General features: G+C 42.7%; 1 long non-coding RNA gene and 2 pseudogenes across 3 annotated transcripts; 2 read left to right on the top strand and 1 right to left on the bottom strand.

Annotated features, from left to right (window-relative positions):
- Nucleotides 1-993: 993 nt before the first annotated feature.
- Nucleotides 994-3,417, top strand: LOC310790050 (protocadherin beta-16 pseudogene; annotated as a pseudogene). Its single transcript has one exon. The product of its transcript is annotated as a protocadherin beta-16 pseudogene (transcript).
- A 7,415-nt stretch (nucleotides 3,418-10,832) lies between these two features.
- On the top strand, nucleotides 10,833-13,286 carry LOC310790049 (protocadherin gamma-A3 pseudogene; annotated as a pseudogene). The gene has a single exon. The product of its transcript is annotated as a protocadherin gamma-A3 pseudogene (transcript).
- A 1,505-nt stretch (nucleotides 13,287-14,791) lies between these two features.
- LOC310790487 lies at nucleotides 14,792-20,628 on the bottom strand. Its single transcript, XR_014553382.1, has 5 exons — nucleotides 20,558-20,628; nucleotides 19,791-19,851; nucleotides 19,326-19,440; nucleotides 17,995-18,087; nucleotides 14,792-16,828 (listed from the first exon to the last, which is right to left on the bottom strand). It is a non-coding gene; the product is annotated as an uncharacterized lncRNA (long non-coding RNA).
- Between the last annotated feature and the right edge of the window lie 387 nt (nucleotides 20,629-21,015).

Raw genomic sequence — 21,015 nt, 5'->3', positions numbered from 1 at the left:
CAGCTCAAAGGATCAACATTCCTCTCTATGCACCAATTCTGAAAGAAAAAGCCACTTCACACTCTAATTGGAGAGTCCGGCAAATCAGTGCACCTCAGTCTGTCCCTCTCAGCAACCAGACCTGCAGCGGCTGCCCCAAGCTGCTATTGTCCCTCACGCCTGAGACATGGTACCCCCAGAGCTGAGGGACAGACCAGGGTGTTTCCGCCAGTATCTGCCTCATCTCTGCATACCATGATGCCCTCTTGTGGTCCTGGTAGGCCATGACTACAAGATGGCATCGTGCCATCTGACAGGCGTGCCTGCATTGTGGTGGAGTCTAGAGACATTCCAGTTGAGAAATATAACTACATAATTAATCATAGACCAATTTGATATTATAGCATATTGTCCACTATTGTAATGATCATCTTAGTCTCTTAGTGATGTTCTTTTGCAATATCTTTCTTGTGCATGCATAGCATCAACCCTAGGCTCAGCTGTGTCAGTGTTTGTGGAATAGAGGGGGGGGGGGAGAAAACGAGGACACTTGTAATTATCCTCTTGGCCTCTGGGTGACGCTCTTATATAAAGTCTGACTCGTGCTTGCCTATCCCATGCATGTCTCACTGTGTCAGCGTTACTGAAATAGTGCATTAGGGCCAAAGGCTGTGTGTGTGTGTGTGTGTGTGTGTGTGTGTGTGTGTGTGTGTGTGTGTGTGTGTGTGTGTGTGTGTGTGTGTGAGAGAGGGAGAGAGAGAGAGAAGAGAGAGAGAGAGAGAGAGAGAGAGAGAGAGAGAGAGAGAGAGAGAGAGAGAGAGAGAGAGAGAGAGAGAGAGAGAGAGAGAGATCCAAGCTGACAGGCTCCCTAATAGGGCATGCTTCACTCGGCTAGAAAAGCAGGGAGCCGGCGCATTACAGCAGCATTTCCAGTTAGATATTTGAATATAGGCATATAATTTAGCTGTTATGATGCCAGGAGAACACTTGTTTCTATATAAAGGATGCTTAATAATGGGACAGCGAATAATCTCCACATGGTGGCTGCATTTTTCTTTTCTTAGCCTCCTTTTTGTTGCTTCGTTTGGAGAGGTCCGTTATGTTCTTCCAGAGGAGATGCAGCGTGGGTCTGTTATCGGGCATGTTGCACAGGATCTGGGCTTGGAAGTGACGGAGCTTGATGCTCGTCGAGCTCGGGTTGTTGCAGAGGGCACTCGGCAGCTGTGTGAACTGGACACCAGGTCGGGCGATCTTTTGATCAGTCAGCGGATAGACAGAGAGGAGTTGTGCGCTCAAGCAACCGTCTGCGTCCTACAGTACCAGCTTCTACTGGAAGATCCCCTTCAAGTATACAGCCTTGTTTTGGATATTCAAGACATAAACGACAACAGCCCAGTGTTTGCTACCGAAGAAATGAAGCTAGATCTAGTTGAGTCGACCGTTCTGGGCAGGCGTTTCCCGTTGGAGAGCGCGCATGACCCTGATCTGGACACCAACTCAGTTTGTGAATATAAACTGACACCAAATGAACATTTTGCACTTGAAATTAGTACTCATATGAATGGAAATGCGTATCCGGAACTGGTTCTAAAAAAGGCTCTTGACCGGGAGACACAAGATGAATATGTCCTGACACTCAGTGGGATTGACAATGGCTCTCCAGTCAGATCGGGAAGTGCATCCATCCATATCCGTGTTTTAGATGCTAATGATAATGTCCCAATTTTTAGCCAAAGAGTTTATAAGGCCTCTGTGCCAGAGAACTCAGCCAGGGGGACTGTTCTCACACAGCTGAATGCTAGTGATTTAGATGAAGGTGTTTATGGGGGAATAACATACTCCATCAGTCACATATCTGACAAAACGAGAGGAGTTTTTCAAATTGACCCGCTGAGCGGAGAGGTCAGGGTGGCAGGTCTCATTGACTATGAAGTAGCTAGTGCGCACGAGCTGGATGTCCAGGCTAAAGACGGTGGAGGTCAGGCTTCACACTGTAAACTTATAATTGACGTTATTGACCAGAATGACAACAAACCTGTGATAGAAGTGAAGTCGGCATCTGCCACCGTGGCTGAAGATTCCAAACCAGGAACTATGGTGGCTCTGATTAACGTGTATGACCTGGACACCGGAAATAGCGGGCGGGTCACATGTGCAATATCAGACAATGTTCCATTTCAATTGGTGTCAGAGGTCAATAACTATTACATGTTAGTGACTGACAGTATGCTAGACAGAGAAGTGCACCCAGAGTATAGCATCACAGTGACTGCCACTGATGCGGGCTCTCCCTCACTCTCCAGTGTTAAGTTAATAACAATCATGGTCAGTGATATCAATGACAACCCCCCGACTTTTACACAAATCGACTACTATGCCAATGTTTGGGAAAACCAACCCGTTGGCACGTTTGTAATGAATGTGAAAGCAGAGGACATTGACGACGGATCCAATGCTAAAATATTATACATTGTGTCGAAGGACACAGACCCAGAAATGTCCTCATTCCTTACCATCAACTCAGAAACGGGGGAGCTTTTCACAGCACGACTCTTTGATCATGAACTATCAGTTCATTTCCAAATGCAAGTGACAGCTCGAGATGAAGGCGATCCTCCACTCTCTACTACTTGCACAGTAAACATTTTTATCGGGGACCAAAATGACAACCCACCTGTAGTCCTATATCCTATTCAAACCGGCGGGTTTATTGTTGAAGATATGGTGCCAATTGAAGCGCCTAAGGGTTACCTAGTTACTAAGGTGGTCGCTGTGGATGCTGACTCTGGGCATAACGCTTGGTTGTCCTACAGAATAATCAAAGCAACACAAGCTAACCTGTTTACAGTAGGTCTGCACACAGGAGAGATTAGAACCCTGCGGCCATTCCTAGAGGACGACGAACCAAACCAAACCCTCATGATTTTAGTAAAGGACAACGGGCCTGAATCTCTCTCCGCTACTGCCACCGTCACTATAGTAATTGGTGATGGCCTGCCTGTTTTAAACAAACTATTAGAGTTTACGAATGAATCACAGGGTAGTGACAATTTAACGCTGTATTTGATAATTGCTCTGACAACTGTTTCCTTTCTTCTCCTCATTTTAATCAGTGGAGTTATTTATTTCAACATCTGCCGACATGATCATGTGTCCCATTCGGCCAGTCTCCCCATTTTCCCCACAAACTACTGCCCCCCTAGCTACGCAGATGTGAGTCGTTGTGGGACACTCCTCAAAGATGAGAGATATGATTCATTTCTGACCACTGGCTCGTGGAGAGGTGACTTCCGTTTCGGCTCAAACATAGACACTGACACACTGAAGAAAAGAAGTGCAGCCTATCAAAAAAACACCCTGAGGCGCATGAGTGCAGAGAGAGTGTCTAGTCTTAAAGTGAGGGCAGGTACACAGCATCCTTGTTACATGATCAATTGAGAGTCAACTATGACAAGCCATGAAATATTGCTAAAGACAAGTCCCAGTGAATTCAATTAAAACATGTTTGCTATGGTGCAATGTCCCTGTATCTCCACTGTTTCCAAATTTACCTGATCATTATTGCATTCAGTTATTATTTTGCGATTGTTTTACGTGGTTAGTTAGTTGGATAAACCAAGTCTTGTGATGATAGCTGATAAAGATGTAAAAATATTTTGACATAAGTATTTTTGCATGAATATATTATGTAATCTACCTCGTCTAGTTTTCATACCTCCCACCCCTTCCACTCTGGCCCCTCTGACATGGTACTATTATGGCAGACTTAACCTTTTAGAGGTGCATGCATATAGAGGCTACCTGGGTTTCCATTTCTCATCATATACAAACTGGAACAATTCTGGTGTGAACATGATGGAACACACTGTCAGAGTAACATGATTAAATGGATGTGTTATCTACTTCTGTTTCTGCGTGGTGTCGTTGTTTATCAAAGACTGAAAAGGTTTGCTGCTGAGGGAAGCTTTCTCTGAGCACAGATTTATGTTAACAAATAAGTCTCTCACAACATTTAATTTCTCCCTACCTTTCTTTAGCTCTGTCTTCCTTTCTCTCCTTGTGCTCGCTCTCCCTCCCTCCCTCCCTCCTTCTATCCCCCCTTCTCTCTCCCTCCCTCCCTCCCTCCCTCTACCACCTTTTCTCTCCCTCCCTCTCTTCCTCCCGTTCTCTTTCCCTCTCTCTTTCACTGTGTCTCTGTTTCTCTGTGTTCAAATTATGTTAGCAATATGTGCTTTTTCATGCTTGTGATGCTTTGCACCATAAAAAACCACCACAGTATACTATTACTGCTCAGAAATAAGTGATGGATTACCAGTTGAGGAGTGGGATAGAACAGATTAAATACTTTACATATGCATTTACTGTCACTTACTGCAATTAAAATGTGTGACATAGACATTTCTGACCAGTGCTCCATCTGTTGATCAGTGCATCTGTGATACCATGACACCGTTGATGGAATGTAGGCACAGCTGTATATACATTCCTATAGTCCATTCAGTGATCTATTTATTTGTGCTTCTGTTTTCAGCTGTGTGTAGGAAGGCCTTTACACTTTTATTTGTAGTCTCGCTTCACTTGAAAGATTTGATATTATTATTTTGTCTCAAAGAAAGACATACCAATTTGCTGTGTGACTGATGTCAAAATCAAAGCTTTGCACAAGGGGTCATCAATTGAACAATATGATAATGTGTACAGAATACACAAAATATGTACTGGATGAAAAATGAATTTAAATAGAATATCCATTTGTACCTCTCAAATGACCCAATGGGCACTTAAGGACTGTTTATTATTACTAGGCATCTCGGGCGCTACGTGTGCAATTTTTAGGGTGGAGACTCGGAGAGGATGTGCCATGGGTGCACTTTTTGGGGGTTGTGACCAAACTCATGTCAATTCATGCCACATTGTCCACATCACTGGTTGATCACTTGACCACATGACATCATCAGTGGTTATGACATCCTTAACGTTGCTCAGTGTTTTCCAGTTGACCCTTGCTCCGCTGACCTCTTCTCTATCAGGGATTAGCTCTTTAGAGAGTAGCCCTCCTGGTCATACCAGGCCCTCAGTTGAAAGGCCTCAGGTATGTCTGGGTTGACCATGACTGTTGAGCTGAAAAGAAACCCCTTTGACTTGGTTTGGCCCAGACATCACCAACACCATAGAACTCAGGGAAGTGCTGTGAGTGGGCCCCTCTCAAAACAAAAGTCCCACATGGTGGCTCTTAACAAACCAACAAACAATTCATATGTATGGACAGAGAACAAACAAACAATGTTTTAACCTGCGACTTATTAAAGGTAACTGATACTAACTTATGGCTGTGTGTTTGCTTTAAATTATTCATGTACTTTTATGTAACAGAAACAGAGGAAGAGTGGTTAATAACACAAAAGCTAAGATTAAACAAATACTCGGAGAGTCACCAGGCACCCCACTCTCAATCTGAGAGTCACACTCTGTAGAATAGTTGGTTTTGACCGACGCCAATCCACAAGTGCTAAGCACCACGCACACAGCACACAATGCTGTGTGCAACACAGTTTGGGAAGCCCCAACACACAGCACCAAGCTGTAAGGAATTTGGTATATACCAACACACAGCACCAAGCTGTCAGGAGGGCTGACTGTGTGTCTCTCATGCTTTTAAGCTGCAGCCTCTGATTGGCAGAGTGAGTACACGTGTGCTCTCCTGCACAGGTGCCACAGCACAGGGGGGAGGGCCTGGAGAGGAACAATCAAGCACAGACACTCCCATGTAACACAGGCCCTCAGATGAAAGGCCTCAGGTATGTCTGGGTTGACCATGATGTTGAGCTGAACAAAGCAGAGGAAAGATCACTTTACCCTGCCTTAAACAAACTAAAATAGACATTTTGACAGAAAAGAAAACCCTTTGACTTGGTTTGGCCCAGTGATCACCAACACCATAAAACTCAGGGAAGTGCTGTGAGTGGGCCCCTCTCAAAACAAAATTCCCACATGGTGGCTCTTAACAAACCAACAAACAATTCATATGTATGGACAGAGAAAAAACAAACAATGTTTTAACCTGCGACTTATAGGTAACTGATACTAACTTATGGCTGTGTGTTTGCTTTAAATTATTCATGTACCTTTATGTAAACAGTAACATACATAATGCTAACAAACAAACCAGGGATCATAAAATGTTACAAAAACAATGGTAAATTGTAGCCAACTGAACACATATAAATAATGTGTACAATGTAAGGTGGAACAATTAAGGGCCAAGTCTTGTCTTGTCTTGTCTTTATTTAAGATCCCCATTAGCTACAGCACAACTGCAGCTATTCTTCCTGGGGTCAAGTAATGAGTGAAAGGAGGGTTCTCAGCCACTTTATCACAGTGAGATTTTATTTATAATTTATATCACCTTTTTAAACAGTTACAAAGTGCTCCACATAGTACAGAAATACAAATATACATAACAGAAAATTAAGCAACATACATGCACAACAATATACAAAAGTATAATTCCAGCCCTACAGGGAAGTCAAGCCATTAGACTTTTATTTATTTTTACTCACCCTTGGATTTGCAGAGGGAGTGCTGCATAAGGAGACCTATAGAGGGTTTTTACCTTGACAACAAAAGCATTCTAAATTGAACCCCAGCTCACTTCCTGTTGCAGTGTTTGGTAGTACAGTAGGACAGGATGGTCAGGACTCCTAGGACAGGGCTGACAATTCCGTGAAAACAGTTTATGGTCGGATGATCTGAGAGGCCTAAAGTTCAGACATGTATGAAGGAGCGAGGCCATGTCCGGCCTTGTATGTGAAGAGATGTGAGGGTTGGTGTGATGTGGGATCTGTGGTTGGATTAGAAATGTATTTTATTGTGCTTCATTTATTTTGATGCCATTTTACTGTACCCATGTGGACAATCCTTGCACTACACAGCATTCTACTTGGCTTGTATAAAAGGTAGCAAGTGGGCAATGTTCTGTTTGTTTCAATTTCTGTCCCACTGATGATGTCATAGGAGGCATTGTGACATCACAAACTTAAGGGGGGCACAGACACACACCCGTGTGCATGCAAACTTAATGGCAATAACATTTTGTGAGCAATACACAGACACACACACACACACACACACAAATGCCAATAGGGCGGGCGAGGCCACGCAGCGGCCGAGCTGCGTATGCAAGCGGCAGGGCCAGCTCGGCGAGCTACAGGCCGGGCGATAGCGAGCCCATGCAGCAGGCGAGCCTAGGAATATGCCTAATGTGATAAACTGCCACTGCAGTTTAGACTGAGATTTCACAGACATTTGACATTGTAGCAATTGTGGCATCACAGAATAAGAGTTGGGAATTCTCCTACAGCACTGTGCCCATGTTGATCTCATATAGGGGCAGCGAATAGTAAGCATAAACAACATCCCAGTGTGTGTCTGTGATGAGAGAGAGAGAGAGAGAGAGAGAGAGAGAGAGAGAGAGAATTCCGCTGGTGATGTTGAATGTGACAAGAACTGAGAAAGCATTAAGGAATGCAGTAGCCTATTGTACTGGATGTGCAGTGACATGTAATTTTCATTTTCAGATAAATTAGTGTTTTGCATCTGTCCATGGTGAGGCTTTTATCTGTATTGTGCATATTTCATCATTGGGATATCATACTAACTGATGCTCTGTCTCCTTTCTTTTTCCGGTGCACTCCCCATGAATGGCCCTACCTTTGTATGTCCAAAAGGTAAGAACATGTTTATTTTCCTATTCTTTTTTTAACTGACCCACTGTTATTACTCTGCAAACACGACTCATCTCGTCTCATCAACACCACACACTACCACCATTATTATCAAACACACTCTAAGATGCCTTTCTACACCTTTTCTATCTCTTCCTTACCTATTTTTTCCATGCCTGAAATGCTTCACAAGTCAGCACACATGTTTATAAGCCACATGTTCCCAAAATGTTGCTTTAAAAGTCATATTAAAACAACTGTCTGAATATTTCCAGTATAACACTGCCTGCTGATGTGCAGCCACTACCACTAATGCACAGTCATGATTTTTGAGGATGTTTTCGTTTGCAGAAACATTACATGTTAATGCTGGGTTAACATTCATGCTCGCATTAATATTTCAATCAGGAAAGACAGTGAATCATTTAAGTAAAATTATTATTTATTATACAGATTATATATTGAAATTCAGATGATATAATATAATTTAATTATCATCAATAAAGTCTTTGGTGCTCAGACTCTGCAGGGAGATTGCAGGGATATTTTGTAATCAAAGTGTATGGCCCTGAGCAGCAGCAAGATAGATCCCCCTCTGGTGGTGGTGATGGCTGATGACTCTCCTGAGACTGATTAAGCTGATGAATCTGTGAAGACTGGGTGCAGACGGGAAGGTGGAGGGGTGCGTGATGACCGCAGCATGACATTGAACAGATGAGAGAGACATATTTAAAAAGACAGCAGTGTGATGATTGGCTACCATGGAGGTGTGTCGCTATGCTATTAGATAGGAGTCACCAGCTGGTGTGAACAGCTGATGTCTCAATTCACACCCCGGGAAAATGACAGCAAGGATATTATGAGTGAGCAAGCATGAGAGATGTGAGAGGCAGGATGATAGAGAAGTGAATTACAGCATAAGCAAAAGATTGTCTTCCTATGTCTGAACCTCCATAAACATTAAATGTGAGTAGGCGTGAGTAGTTGTGAGCATGTGTGTGCATGCTAAGGCACACTGGCATTCTTAACTGTGCAGACAGAGATCTAATGTGTTGCTGCGAGATTAGTGCAGAACATTAATATTAATTTCCACTCATGGCGTCATGGCCGAGTGCTGCAGTCATTTGGTATTGGATAATGTTTCCCCGGCCTGCGCAAATGTAGGTCACCTAATTTAACAGTCGGATTGGACAAAGTTATATGATGACTGTGTCAGTCTGTGTATATTTGTCTCCAGGCATGCCCACAACAACACTCAAAGTAACTGAGGTACTGAGGCGGCTATCGCTCAGGAGGTAGAGAGGGTCGTCCACTAATCGCTTTGGATAAAAGAGGTCGGTGGTTCGATTCCCGGCTCCCCCAGTCTGCATGTCGAAGTGTCTTTGGGCAAGACACTGAACCCCAAATTGCTCCCGTTGGTGTGCCAGCACCCTGCGTGGTAACCTGCCGCCGTCTGTGTGTGAATGGGTGAATGTACCTACTGACTGTAAAGCGCTTTGGATAAAAGCGATATATAAATGCAGGCCATTTACCATTTAGGCCATTTAACTGAATGAATGATCTCTTTTGGGTCTTTATTTCAGACATTTTGTAAGGAGATGGAAGACATTCATGTGATTTTTGTCAGCCATCTCTGAATATAGCAATCTATACCAGTAGTAGTGGTTGTAGTAATAGTAGTAGTAGTATATATTTTAAAGAGGCAAAAGCAGGACCAAACAACTCATTGCAAATTCATATTGAATTAGAAACTCCAACAAGTTTCAGCAATATGCCTTCCTCAGGGAGTAGCCTAAATGACCACTTATCAATTCTCAGTCATACGTTTCTTGTTGATAAGGAAGTAGATACATCTTGTTGTGAACAAGGACATGGGAAACCTAACAATGACAATATAGCAGCTTAAAAAATTACTGGCTGCATGTCGTAGAGATCTCTGGTTTTACTGGCATTTGCTCGGTTATGGCCTGTAAAGTTTGGTTAGGCTAGGCTGTGGAATATCTATCGATTGATCCATATAGGTGACAGCAGATCATGATGCTGTTTAACCTGCCACTGGTGGTGGTGCTGTTGCACAATGAAGCTATACTCCTATACAACATTGAATGCTGTAAAGATGCACTGGAACGAAGTGTAATGTTCAATGGAGTTATTATTTTTGTTTTGTTTATTTTTATGGATTTAAAGAATGTGGTGAAATTGATGAGTTGAAAAGGCAGGAAATGCACATTGATGGACTTTATTGACACAAAGCAGGGACAGTGACATTTGCACTAACTCCAAGGGAGTCCAAGCAGTTTCAGTGACTGGAAGTGAAAACATATATCAGTTATAATTATTCATTAAAATGGTAGCCATAGAATAGCCTAAATGTGTGTGATTTGGTTAAAGATAGTTCAGAGATACAGTAGTTTTGGGGAATTTTACTGTTTTTTCCACCTTCCTAGAGTTAGAAACTAATAAATGCCATCAGACAGACACTTTTGTGTTTGATGTAGTCTGAAGTATGTTGGCAATATCAGGCTATCTTGGCTCAATTGTTGAGTGTCTGGCGTCAAATAACATAGGCTAATCATAATCCAATAGGCCTCCAGGAATTGAGTGAGGGGGCATCTTTTCCAAGCTTTGTCTGGGGGGAGGCCACAGTCTCAGACTCTGAAAACCCTGCTCTAAAATATCTGCAAATTAACAATGTTTCACACACGCACATAGACAGACACACACTCACACATTCCCTCCCCCCTCTCTCTCTGATATTATGTATTTGTTTTATTAAGCAATAACTTACACCGTCCATTGATGACTGATGTTTTCAGCTCAATATTGACAATAGCTTATACAAATTATCCATGGCAACAAAATCCAAAATCGAGTTTCATCAAACTCTAAGTGACGCTGTTGTCTGAGAAATAACTGTCCTGCATTTTGAGGCTGTAACGTTCCCTCCCATATCGCTGTGTTTTACCAGAGGAGAGAATCGGGTTTCATATGAGGTGGGGAATTTGCTAAGGAAAAACACATTGGATTTTGCTATATACTTTTCTTGCTTGGATTGATTTATCCGTAATTTATCCGCTCCACAACTGAAGGAAGTTTGCCTTTCTGGAAGATCTGTTTTTTTCCCTCATCATGGCATTTCAAACACATCTCCTGGACAAATGTGTAAGATGGCGACTGTTTTGGGGACTGCGACGGCTTGTGTATCTGTATGTTTTTCAACTTATTTTCGTTAATCACGTCGATGGCCAGATTCGGTATTCAATCGCAGAGGAAATGAAGAAAGGTTCCCTTATCGGTAACGTAGCTCAAGACCTTGGTTTGGATCTGACACGGCTCCGTTCTGGCCGGGCCCGCATCGTGACCGGAGAAAGCATCCAGTACACCGAGCTGAAGACGGACAAAGGGATTCTAGTCGTGAATGAGAGAATAGACCGAGAGCAGCTTTGTGGAGATGTCTCACCGTGTAGCTTTACCTTTGAAATGTTATTAGAAAAACCTATGGAGTTGCACCACATTACCGTAGAAATACTGGACATAAACGACAATGCCCCCACTTTCCAAAACAACCACTTGCAATTCGAAATAAGCGAATCAGCTGCGCTAGGTTCCCGTTTCGTTTTAGAGAGTGCGGATGATGCCGATGTAGGGGAGAATGGCCTACAGAACTACATACTAACACAGAACGACAATTTTGTTTTGAAACAACATTCTAATCCAGACGGCAGTAAATATGCTGAAATGGTGCTTCAAAAACCATTAGACAGGGAAGAGCATCCCCGTCTCTCTTTAAAGCTGTTGGCCGTGGACGGTGGAACTCCACAGAGATCTGGCACAGTAAATATAGATATCATTGTCCTTGACGCCAATGATAATGCACCTATATTTAATCAATCTGTCTATAGGGCTACAGTCATGGAAAATGCACCAAAAGGCACCTATATTGCTACAGTAAATGCAAGCGACGTTGATAGCGGCTCCAACGGACACATAACGTATTCATTTTCAAAGAATAAAGTGAGTATAGCTGATATGTTCGTTATAGATAGGGTAATTGGAACAATATCTGTGCTCGGACAAATAGATTTCGAAAAAGACAAAAAAATTGAAATCAGAATTGAAGCTAAAGATCAAGGTGGGTTGACAGATTCCAGCAAAGTTGAAATAGAAGTGGTTGATGCAAATGACAATGTACCAATCATTAACGTAATGTCGTTCACTAGTCCTGTGTCAGAGGACTCCCCTCTTGGCACAACCGTTGGGATAATTAATGTTAAAGACTTGGATTCTGGCGAAAACGGACAAGTAAGCTGCACTATAGACAAACATATTCCATTTAAGATTCAATCCAACGCGAGAAATTATTACGCATTGGTAACGGATGCTGTATTAGATCGTGAGAGTCTGTCAGAATGTAACATCACTGTAGTTGCCTCAGATGCAGGGTCACCTCCTCTCTCAAGTAAGCGAACATTTCATCTAAAGATTTCTGATGTCAATGATAATGCCCCAGTATTTCCACAGGGCAGTTACAATGCCTTTGTCCCAGAAAACAACTATCCAGGTGTTTCTATACTCACTGTTAGGGCTAACGATCCCGACGAAAACCAAAACGCCCGTATTTCTTATATTCTGGAAGAGTCTGAAATCGATGGATCCCCTGTGTCTGAATATGTCTCTGTTAATGCAGAAAGCGGAATGATATATGCAGTGCGCGCATTTGATTATGAGCAGATCAAACAATTGAACTTCGTTGTCAGAGCGCAGGATGGAGGCTCTCCTCCACTCAGTAGCAATGTGACTGTGAAAATACTGATCCAGGACCAGAACGACAACGCCCCTCAGGTTCTGTACCCAGTCCAGACTGGTGGCTCTCTGGTGGCTGAAATGGTGCCTCGTTCAGCAGATGTGGGCTATCTGGTCACTAAAGTGGTGGCTGTTGATGTGGACTCTGGACAGAATGCCTGGCTCTCCTATAAACTGCAGAAAGCCACAGACAGGGCGCTGTTTGAAGTGGGCTTACAGAATGGAGAAATAAGAACTATCCGCCAAGTCACTGATAAAGATGTTGTGAAACAAAGGCTGACTGTTGTAGTGGAGGACAACGGGCAGCCCTCTCGTTCAGCAACAGTCAATGTTAACGTGGCGGTGGCGGACAGCTTCCCTGAAGTGCTGTCGGAGTTCACTGACTTTACACACGACAAGGAGTACAATGACAACCTGACTTTTTACTTAGTCTTGGCTTTGGCTGTAGTGTCCTTTCTCTTCATCACGTGTTTAGTGGTTATTATATCAGTGAAAATATACAGATGGAGACAGTCTCGCATCCTCTATCACTCCAGTCTCCCGGTGATTCCATATTATCCACCACGTTACTCAGACACTTTGGGGACAGGGACTCTCCCACACGTGTACAATTACGAGGTGTGCAGGACGACTGACTCCAGAAAGAGTGACTGTAAGTTCGGCAGAGCCGGTAGTCAGAACGTGCTGATAATGGACCCCAGTTCTACAGGGACGATACAGCGGATTCAGTGTGAGAAGAGCATCCTGGACGAACCAGACTCCCCTCTAGAGGTGAGGTAAAATGTATTGATTTGAAACAAGCTTCGTTGATGTCAAATGCCTCGCATATGGTGCGTTGCATTCAAACATATGACAAGTGTCAAGACCTCCCTGAGTCTGATCAGCACCACGGTAGGGACAGCTCCTCTCCAATGTTTGCATTGCTGTAACATCTCAATTGACTGTCCTTTAGTGTAGAGTTAAATGTTTCTGACAATTGCCGTGCATCCGCTCATGCCTTACTTTAATTCAGTTCAGTTTCATTAACTTAACAAAGGATATAGCGGTGCAGTGGGCGCTATTGCCATTTTCAGCACCATGGACAGCGTCTGATCACTTCACTGGAGGAGGCCTTCATGGGAAGCTCTTCATGACGGCTAAATCGATAGCTGAATCTCTGCTTGCTTATAGTGTTGCTAATGTAAAATATCTCTCATTTGGTGGGTTGCATTCAAACTTACGACTTGAATGTCAAGACTTCCCTGAGTTTACACGTCCATATTGCTCGTGAATGCACCTCATTTTCATTAATGTGCCTTAAAATGAACAGCGGTGCACTGTTGTCATTTTCAGCACCATGGACAGTGTTTGATGTAGTTTGCATCACTTCACTGCGACCTTTATGAGATAGCCAAAGGCCTGCAGCTTGCTTATATGTATAGCAGCCATTGTGTAACAATGTGTAGCTGATTCCGCTACAATGGATTTCGCTATGTGATTTTTTTTATACACCATGCCTTTTTTACGTTGAATATTTCTAAGTTTATCTAAATGAACGGATCAGATTTGACTTGAGACCCACAACTGGTGACATGTCTTTCATGCGTTTTATGGTGTATTGTCTCTCACACAGAGTTTCAAAGCAAGAATATTATATTGCCCAACTTTTGTTCATCGAATCTATCATTATTTAATTAAATTATGCTTCACTCTATTTGTGGACCGAGGGCAAGCATTGCATCTGCTCGCGTCTGAAGGGGTAGGCTAGTTGTAATTATTCAACTCCCGAGAAAACTAAATTGTGAATAGGCTACACTCAAAAAAATGATTTGTAAGATTTACTTAATGAAATCTCTGCGACTATTTGCACGGCGATTTTCAAGTACATTTTAGTGCTGAAATACTAAGTACAACTCACTTGCCAGTATCAAGTAAGATCTACTTAAAACCTTTAAGTAAATGTTATTTAAAACTATCAAGTAAATCTTATTCATCTGTATTGTTCTCTGTTTGACATTTTAATTACTTAATAATTACTCACTATAATTAGACCCTTCTCAAGGGGGCCATTTTGTGTCGAAAAGGCAGGGTAAACACAGGTGTAAGCAAAACACTAATGAGGGTTTCCAACTTCCATGATTGGAATTTGGAAATCCTCATTAGTGTTTTGCTTGCACCTGTGTTTATTCTGCCTTTTCGACACAAAATGGCCCCCGTGAGAAGGGTCTATTATGTAAATGTTTTTACATGTTTTCCATAAATGTTACCAAATATTCACAAATCACAACTAAAATACCATTTAACAATTTATTTTTTTCCCAACAATGAATCACCAACGTTCACATCACATGTGACATCTGGAAACATCTACTTAAGGTGCATTCCGTAAAACCTTCCAAATGGTTGAAACAACAAAACCGTGGAATTAGCTTGACCAGGGATGCAAACATGAATAATGAAAAAGGTGACATACCAGGGCAGACACAAGACCACTCAAAAAGCATTCACTTAAAGGGATAGTTCGGTTTGTTTGAAGTGGGGTCCTATCAGCTAGTTCCATACACTAACTGAAATAGGTACAGTGTTCTGGACGCTGAGCACACCGTTTATCGAGACCCAGCACTCTGAAGCAGCAGCCTCCAGACCTCTGTCTCTCTAGTAGATGGGGCCAAGAACTAAAACGTAATTTAGCCACCTAAAACAACGGCCACCTAAACAAATCGATATATGTGTACATGTACGCTCTATTTTGACAATTTTCAGCGCTTTACTTTTCTGCCAAACAGCCTTCTCATTTGGTACTACTTTTTCTCCCAACCGTACACCTGCCGTATTCCTCCGCTAAATGCCTGCACAGAGCCGCGGCGCTGGATTACTCCGCAGATCAGCTGTTATTTTGGGTTATTTCTCCCGGCTTGTTAGTGAAGACAACAAATAGAATAAAATATGAGTGATTTTGATAGCGAGGACGATATGCCATTCACCTTGGTGACAAATACAATTATGAACCAGAGAGACTAATATACAGAAGAGGAACTTTTGCAGAGAGAGAGTGAACAGGCAGAAAGAGAGATACGAGGAACTGCCATAATATGCTGCCTAAATGCCGGGGTGTCCTGCAGACCTTTTTCACCATTCCCAGGATGAATTGGGGAAAACGTCCCAGACGTGAGAGGCCAGGTGACTTGTTGTCTCTAAAGTAAGTCAGTGTTTTGTCTCTCTTCTAAGCCTTCCTGTTTTGTAAACCGTGGCTCTGTGTTCTGTTCAGGTGTTTAGCGGAGGAATACGGTAGTTCTACGGTTGGGAGGAAATAGTGCCGAATGAGAGGGCTGTTTGACGGTAAAGTAAAGTGCTGAAAATTGTCAAAATAGAGCTTGCATCAATGATATTGACTTGTTTAGGTGGGCGTTGTTTTAGGTGGCTAAATTACGTTTTAGTTCTTGGCCCCGTGTGCTAGAGAGACAGAGCTGTGGAGGCTGTTGCTTCAGAGTGCTGGGTCTCGATAGACGGTGCGCTCAGCGTCCAGAACACTGTACCTATTTCAGTTAGTGTATGCAACTAGCTGATAGGACCCCACTTCAAACAAACCAAACTATCCCTTTAAGTGCCCTAATCATAGCGACCATAAATGTTCTGACTCTCTAAAACAGTGATTCTCAAAGTGGGGTCCTGGGGACCCCCACGGGTCCTTAAGAAGATCCCCATCAAAAAGCGAGAGACATTATTTTACTATAATTCCATCCAAAAGTAATACAATGACAGAATGTATGACTATTTTGGTCATGGATTTTCGTACACTTTCTGTAATAAAACATCAAAAGCAAAAATTGTATCAGATGGTGGACCCTGGGACAAAAACTTATCAAATGTGGTCCATGGTCTAATTTGTGTCATGTAGGGGTCCTTGATGTGAAAACGTTTGAAAACCACTGCTCTAAAAGATCTGTTGGATCTGGTCAAATATGTCCAGGACTTGACTTTGGAAACATTTTACAGAAAAGCAGACACTTGAATGAACATTCAGTTACAGCAAAAAAACAACCATTCTATATCAGATGCATGTGTTATTGATTAATGTCTGTCATGACATTGGAAAGTCCACAAGCTGCTGTATGCGAGACGAGGGTCCAATGCAGGTGAATTGTTACAGTCTTTTGCAAGATGGAGAAGTGATTTGAGGCGTACCAGCAGCAGATTGTACAGTACTTGCCATGGCGACAGCAGTACTGTCGCATCCTGACATCTCCTTGCCCTCAAGAAGGACGGATACATCCACTGGCTCCTCTCGATCAGCACCATGGACGACCAGGATCTTGAGGATGTGTTGAGTGGCATCACTGCGACTGTCCCCCTCATACAATTGACAAGAAAAAAGAAGACAATTCAGTTGAGAAACAAATAATACAAAATACAGTGATTGAATCATTTGAAGTGATTACATTGTCAGGGCAGAATGAACACATACAGTAGTGTTAAAAATGACCTTTATTAAACATAGCTCAGATTATGTTAAATTGTGTCAAATCTACAGTAAGTTCATGCTGTGATGCTTTTACAGTAAGCCAGCATTCATAAAATATTTGCAGAACATGGCACAAGGCACAAGGCTGCATTCCAGATGGTAGCCCCTGCATACATGTTGCTTTCAGCCAATCGTGTGCCTCTGCACCTTAATTGGCCTTTTACATTGTCACCTTTAGCTGTGTAAAGCCATGCCATGTCGAGCTGATTTCAGTTTCCATTACAATTTTTTTTATGTGCCAAGCCATGCCGAGCTGCGATCGAGATGGACCTTCTCTGGAATGGGACCCAAGCACACTAGACCCACCTCGAGCGGGTTGCAAAATTGCAAGCGAGCTGCAGCAACGCCTCAGTCAACCCTCGACGACCTCCCTCCTCCCCCTCAAATAAACAGCTGTGTTGCAGGATAGGTTGTAATAGCAAACTCTCCTGTCTCTCTCCAGAGTGGAGAGAGCAGAGAGAAAGGTGTGTTTAAAAGCCTCTCAAGTGTTCTTTTGTAGCTTCTAATAATTAAATCTCTGTGGTTTGATGTTTAATTTGTCTCGTGTGTTTCGGTTTGTACTTTCAGATATCTGCTTCATTTTACTGTACCATTTCCTGATCACATGAGCCATGCCTTTGGCCCCATGTCCATCTCGGGCAAGGCTCGGCGCATTTAAAGTGGTAAAGGAAACATAAATCAGGGCGACATGGTTTAGCTCAAGTGGCCAAAGGGGCCAATGGAAAAGGCCCACCTATGGCTTTGTAACCGTAGAGCACGTTTAATTTTTGTGATTGTACTTAATTTGAATCAATGAAATTGAGTTTGTTCTTTCAGATGATACAGTACGATTTTTTATTTTTTTTATCTGCCATTTGGGCCATCGCTGATTGTAATATCTCCATCCCTTCCCTCCATCCCTTCGTCTGCCTTCCTCTCTTACCGTTAATTTGGATTTTAAATGATAACAAATTTACATTTTAAAGTGTTAAAAAAATCATGCATTACCTGGCATTCGTCAAAAAGTTCCTCTTCTTTCTCGCCAAGGTACAGTATGAGGGTGGAGATAACGGCTTCATGTCTCATCTCAATGCTTTGGTTCTGTGAACAGAGCACAACAAATATTGTGTCAATACTGAACCATTATTCATACACGATGAACTGTCAAGAGAGAACACAACATGTGATTTGAGTGCACGGAGCAAGTAGCCTGGTAAACCAGCCCGTCACGTGAACTCACATTTCATTTGGTTCTGCGTGACGGTCTGGCCCCGATGCCATGGGGGGGGTTTAGCAGGGGCGGGAGCATGGGCGGGCTTAGTTGCCTTGACAGACAACTCCTTCAGCCAATCAGCGTCGGATCCAATCAAACCCAAATCCACTCGGGAGAATGGCAAAAACATATTTTCCGCCAAGAAACTCTGCGGTCGCGGCGATACTCCTGTACTTGCTTAATTGTTGTTATTGAGTCTATTTCTGCAATAACTGCACTTTATGGCTGTTTAAACTAGACAAACGCTGACATTACTCCTCGAGACCATCAGGCAAGGAGGCGGCCATTACTGTTTTGTTAGTGCAGTGCTAGTGGCGTTCCTGATTGGCCAACTTGCGCTGTCAATCCCAGCGGAGTCGCTGATTGGCTCTTCCGCTCTTCCGCTTCTGCTAAACCCCCCCACTGGCGTCGGGGCCAGACCGTCACGGAGAACCAAATGAAATGTGAATTCACGTGACGGGCTGGTTTACCAGGCTACGGAGCAAGAGCCTCGGGGTGGAACGATACATCGATCTGCATTGATGCATCGATTCAATGATCTGATACATTTTGCTCCAAGTTAAATGTTTAATGGTCACTCACAGTTCAGTAGGTCACGAGTTGGCTTGGTTCCAGCCTTAAAACTTGTTATATAAGGGTTTTTTAAATGTCTATGGAAAAAATTAATGGGAAACTCACTTCCGGGGCAAGAGATGTCATGTGACAGCATCGATGGACAGTGAAAACATCAATATGAATTATTAGCGTACTCTTTCGCATACAAACAATGCGAGCACCATAGCAAGCACGCAAGAAAAATAGGGAGAGGATATTCGCTCCCCTCTCGGATATAAATCAATGCATATAGTCTAATATCGATCGCAGCCGCTCAATCGAATCGTATAGAAATCGTGATATTGGCAAATATCGCATCATTGTCCAATGAATCCATATACATGTAGTATTGTATTGAGATCAAACGTGTGATTCCCACCCCTACAAGAGCCATGGGTGGAAAGATGGAGGATTTGTGCTGTGTATGGATTGGATTGGTGTGTCTTCCTGAATTTTTTTTAAACAAGCACACCTGACTCAGTTTGTCCAGGAACGGCCTCAGTTGTCCCCACAACACCTCCCTTGGTGTTGGTGTGTCCTCCTCCCTCAACTGTCCACTCTCGACTCATCGTAAGAGTAAGGTCATCCTGTAACAGACACAATTGTGATATTAAAACAATGGTCTAAAACAGAGGTTTTCTAAGTGAGAGGCGGGCCTCCCCAGGGGGACTCCAAACAGTTTCAGGGAAGGCTCAGTGAATGGAAGTTAAAACATATATCATTATTTCATTAGTTATCAAAAGGAGATCACATAGAATAGCCTAAATGTATGTGATTTGGTTAAAGAGATAGTTCAGAGATCATTTATTATTTTCCCCTCCAGTCAGAGAAAAATCTCAGCCCCGATCTAAAACATTTAGCCACAATTTTATATCACATTAGGATAGGGGGAAATAAGTAACAGCAACATGATAGAATGCATTACATTTCTACTTGCCTGACTAATGTTGCAGTGTCACTCCACTGATCATCCTGCAGCTGTGGTGCTGCCCTGTGTCCTGTTGACAGAGACATGTTTTTTTACAGGTGAATTTCATGGATCACATTCACCTAATTGCAAAAGTATTCACACATTCTTTCATTGTGTGCAGACTAGCCCGTTTTTAAAGACATTCATTCTGTGTGTGTGTGTGTGTGTGTGTGTGTGTGTGTGTGTGTGATGCAAATGCAGTGAGCACAGCACAGAGAGAGAGAGAGAGAGAGAGAGAGAGAGAGAGAGAGAGAGAGAGAGAGAGAGAGAGAGAGAGCCGAACTCAGCCACAGGCATGTATGTCCAGACATAACGTTACATTAGAGAGAGAGAGAGAGAGAGAGAGAGAGAGAGAGAGAGAGAGAGAGAGAGAGAGAGAGAGAGAGAGAGAGCGAGAGCGAGAGAGCAAGCGAGAGCCGAACGCAGCCACAGGCATGTCCAGACATAACGTTACATTAAATTAGCTCTTCCACAGCGCGGGACTGGCGGGATACTCAGTCCCACACTGGTGGGGAACGAGAGTGGACTGACAAGAGCAACTAGGCAGCTTAAACTGTGAATTGTTCAGCTCAAAATACAGGGCAGTCAAATGGCGCGGTGCAGCTGCCCTGCACTCTTAGCAACACGAGTTTATGAGATTAAAATATGAACAGTAACATATCAACAAGTATCACAAACGCACACGGCTCCACTATTAGTATCACAAATCGAATTAAACAGAAAGGTAAACTTACCTTGGAACCAAGTCAATCCTCTTGCAAAAATGCAGCCACGCACCAACTCCTCCATGTGCTTGAAACCGAAAGAGAACTGCCTGGTGCAAATGCGCATGCGCGGATTAAATAAAGCTATGCTTGATTAAAATTTACCTACTCTTTTAAGGATTAGGTATGTAAATATTATTATGTATTATGTAAGTAAATATTACGCAAACATTCTTACAAAAATGTACCCATTCCACACAGTTAATTTACTTACTGTTTTTAGGATTATGTATGTAAATATTATTATGTATTATGTAAGTAAATATTACACAAACATTCTTACTAAAATGTACCCATCCCACACATTTAATGTATTTTCAAGAATAAAATGTGTACATATTACAAAATAATATTTAGAAATTATACTTCCTAATATTACTAAGTAGAAATTATGTCAGTTCTTTACTAAACATTACTACACCCTGCAG

The sequence above is a fragment of the Poromitra crassiceps genome (genome assembly GCF_964638095.1).
Source record: "Poromitra crassiceps genome assembly, chromosome: 15".
Classification (NCBI taxonomy): Eukaryota; Metazoa; Chordata; class Actinopteri; order Beryciformes; family Melamphaidae; genus Poromitra; species Poromitra crassiceps.
This window is presented reverse-complemented; position numbering and strand designations above follow the sequence as displayed.